General features: G+C 58.0%; 2 non-coding genes and 1 pseudogene across 2 annotated transcripts; all 3 read right to left on the minus strand.

Moving 5' to 3' along the window:
* The window catches only part of LOC146142655 (large subunit ribosomal RNA), a 3679-nt pseudogene extending 2519 nt beyond the window's left edge, over positions 1–1160 (minus strand).
* A 248-nt stretch (positions 1161–1408) lies between these two features.
* On the minus strand, positions 1409–1562 carry LOC146142656 (5.8S ribosomal RNA). Its single transcript, XR_014499697.1, has one exon. It is a non-coding gene; the product is annotated as a 5.8S ribosomal RNA (ribosomal RNA).
* A 247-nt stretch (positions 1563–1809) lies between these two features.
* Positions 1810–3583, minus strand: LOC146142657 (small subunit ribosomal RNA). The gene has a single exon (XR_014500952.1). It is a non-coding gene; the product is annotated as a small subunit ribosomal RNA (ribosomal RNA).

Consider the following 3583-nt stretch of genomic DNA (forward strand, 5'->3'; position numbering starts at 1 on the left):
AACCAGCTACTAGACGGTTCGATTAGTCTTTCGCCCCTATACCCAAATTTGACGATCGATTTGCACGTCAGAATCGCTACGGTCCTCCACCAGAGTTTCCTCTGGCTTCAACCTCTTCAGGCATAGTTCACCATCTTTCGGGTCCCAACGCGAACGCTCTCGCTCGACCTCTCCGGCAAAGCGGACGAGATCGGCCGGTGATGCGGCCGCCGCGAACGACGACGTCTCACCTCCGCCGGACCGCGCCGACATTCACTTTCACTGCGCCCATGGGTTTCGTACTGCCCCGTGGCTCGCGCTCACGTTAGACTCCTTGGTCCGTGTTTCAAGACGGGTCGGGAAGGTGGCTGACTTCAGCCGCGGACCCCGTGCGCCTCGCGAAACGACACCGGAAGCGCGACCGAGACGAAGAGGCTGGGCACTGAGAACAGTCCCCGACCCACGACGCCCCAGCCGGCACCGGGCGCTCGGCCCCGAAGGGCAGACGCGGCGATCTCTCCTCGCCCGAACGGCGGGCCGACGGACACGCGCGCCTATAGTACCCGACCGAGGCCGGGTTACCTTGCGCGCGGCCTTCTCGCCGCCGTCCAGACGGTCGCGGCCTTCGCCCGGCGCTAGTGCGCTGGTCCCCGATCGGGCGGCGCCGCCGGCGGCCCGTGAGGGTCCGCACGACAACGTCGCCGACAGGGGGCCGGCTGAAAGCGACCGGGCGACCCGACAGGCCCTCCCGTTTGCCTCTCGACGGTTTCACGTACTCTTTAACTCTCTCTTCAAAGTGCTTTTCAACTTTCCCTCACGGTACTTGTTCGCTATCGGTCTCGTGACCGTATTTAGCCTTAGATGGAGTTTACCACCCGCTTTGGGCTGCATTCCCAAACAACCCGACTCTGGGAAGACGCCGTAGCGCGCCCGCCTGTCGCCGCCATGGGCCTGACACCCGCTCTGGGAAAAGGCCTCGATCAGAAGGACGCGGGCGACCGGCGAAGCGCGCCGTGACGAATTCCGTACGCCACAATTCCGCGCACTCCAAAAGCGCGCGGATTCGGCGATGGGCACATCCCGCTTCACTCGCCGTTACTGAGGGAATCCTCGTTAGTTTCTTTTCCTCCGCTTAGTAATATGCTTAAATTCAGCGGGTAGCCTCGTCCGACCTCAGGCCGAAAGTAAGGACCGGGACTATTCTTCCCGTTCCGCGCTCGCCGTCGGCGCCGCGCGCCGCCGCGCACCTCGATTCCCGCCCTTGAGCCGCCAGCCGTTGGCCTCTTCGAGGTCGACTCGCCGCCGCCGCGCGGGATTCTGGTCGCGATCGTCGCGCATCGTGCCGTGCTGTCTTGAGCGGGACGGGCGCTCGCGCGTCCGACGCCGCAGCAGCCGCGCGGAGAAATCCCCGCGCGGAACGTTTGCAACGCGACCCTGAGGCGGGCGCGGCCCCGGGATTGACCCGAGGCCGCAATTTGCGTTCAGAACGTCGATGCTCAATGTGTCCTGCAATTCACACTAATTCACGCAGCTAGCTGCGTCCTTCATCGACTCACGAGCCGAGTGATCCACCGCCAAGAGCCATCCACGATTGTTTCGCTCGCACAGTGCCTCGCACTAAAGGGTGACAAAATATACCGCGCCGAGCGGTCGGCCAGGCCGACGCTTGAAGCCGGAGCGCGCGGCACCGCGGCACTCGACGCGCAAACATTACCGGGTGACCGAATCGCCGGCCGGCGCGCCGCTCCTCGCGGGTCGGGCGCCGGGTAGCAAAAACTTTTTCTCTCGCTTGTCCGAGTTTCGCGTTCGCCGAAGCGTTTGCGAGACCGTTAATGATCCTTCCGCAGGTTCACCTACGGAAACCTTGTTACGACTTTTACTTCCTCTAAATGATCAAGTTAGATCGTCTTCTCGGACGCCGGCTCGACCGTTGCCGGCCGCGCCAGGTCCAATCGGAGGACCTCACTAAACCATTCAATCGGTAGTAGCGACGGGCGGTGTGTACAAAGGGCAGGGACGTAATCAACGCGAGCTAATGACTCGCGCTTACTGGGAATTCCTCGTTCAAGGGAAATAATTGCAATTCCCTATCCCTAGCACGACCGGGGTTCAGCGGGTTACCCAGACCTGTCGGCCAAGGCGAGCACATGCTGATCCGGTCAGTGTAGCGCGCGTGCGGCCCCGAACATCTAAGGGCATCACAGACCTGTTATTGCTCAATCTCGTGTGGCTAAACGCCACTAGTCCCTCTAAGAAGTTAGACGCCGACCGATTGGGTCGCGTAACTAGTTAGCAAGCCAGAGTCTCGTTCGTTATCGGAATTAACCAGACAAATCGCTCCACCAACTAAGAACGGCCATGCACCACCACCCACAGAATCAAGAAAGAGCTCTCAATCTGTCAATCCTCACTGTGTCCGGGCCGGGTGAGATTTCCCGTGTTGAGTCAAATTAAGCCGCAGGCTCCACTCCTGGTGGTGCCCTTCCGTCAATTCCTTTAAGTTTCAGCTTTGCAACCATACTTCCCCCGGAACCCAAAGACTTTGGTTTCCCGCAAGCTGCCGGAGAGGTCGTAAAACTAACGCCCCCCGATCGCTAGTTGGCATCGTTTATAGTCAGAACTAGGACGGTATCTGATCGTCTTCGAACCTCTGACTTTCGCTCTTGATTAAAGAAAACATTCTTGGCAAATGCTTTCGCAGTCGTTCGTCTTGCGCCGATCCAAGAATTTCACCTCTAACGGCACAGTACGAATGCCCCCGTCTGTCCCTCTTAATCATTACCTCGCGCTCCGAAAACCAACAAAATAGAACCGAGGTCCTATTCCATTATTCCATGCACCATTATTCAGGCGAATCGCCTGCTTTGAACACTCTAATTTTTTCAAAGTAAACGTTCCGGCCGCCGCCGACACTCAGTCAAGGGCACCGGCGGAGAACCGGAGGTGAGGCCAGGACGGCCAGTACACGCCTTGCTACGGACCGGCCGCCTGCGCCCAAAATCCAACTACGAGCTTTTTAACCGCAACAACTTAAATATACACTTTTGGAGCTGGAATTACCGCGGCTGCTGGCACCAGACTTGCCCTCCAATGGATACTCGTTAAAGGTTTTAAAGTGTACTCATTCCAATTACAGGGCCTCGTTTAGAGTCCTGTATTGTTATTTTTCGTCACTACCTCCCCGCGTCGGGAATGGGTAATTTGCGCGCCTGCTGCCTTCCTTGGATGTGGTAGCCGTTTCTCAGGCTCCCTCTCCGGAATCGAACCCTGATTCTCCGTTACCCGTAAGAACCTCGGTAGGCCAGTACCGTACCGACGAAAGTTGATAGGGCAGACACTTGAATGATCCGTCGCCGGTGCGAGACCGTGCGATCCGCAAAGTTATCCAGAGTCACCAAAGGTTGCGGGCCGAAGCCCGGTCGGTTTTTGGTCTGATAAAAGCACGCCTCCCGCGAGGTCGGCGCTTCACGCATGTATTAGCTCTAGCATTTCCACAGTTAACCACGTAAAACGTACGATCAAATGAACCATAACTGATTTAATGAGCCATTCGCAGTTTCACTGTACGAGAGCTCGTACTTAGACTTGCATGGCTTAATCTTTG

This window comes from Ascidiella aspersa, chromosome 5 (assembly GCF_963924565.1).
Source record: "Ascidiella aspersa chromosome 5, kaAscAspe10.2, whole genome shotgun sequence".
In the NCBI taxonomy this organism is placed as follows: domain Eukaryota; kingdom Metazoa; phylum Chordata; class Ascidiacea; order Phlebobranchia; family Ascidiidae; genus Ascidiella; species Ascidiella aspersa.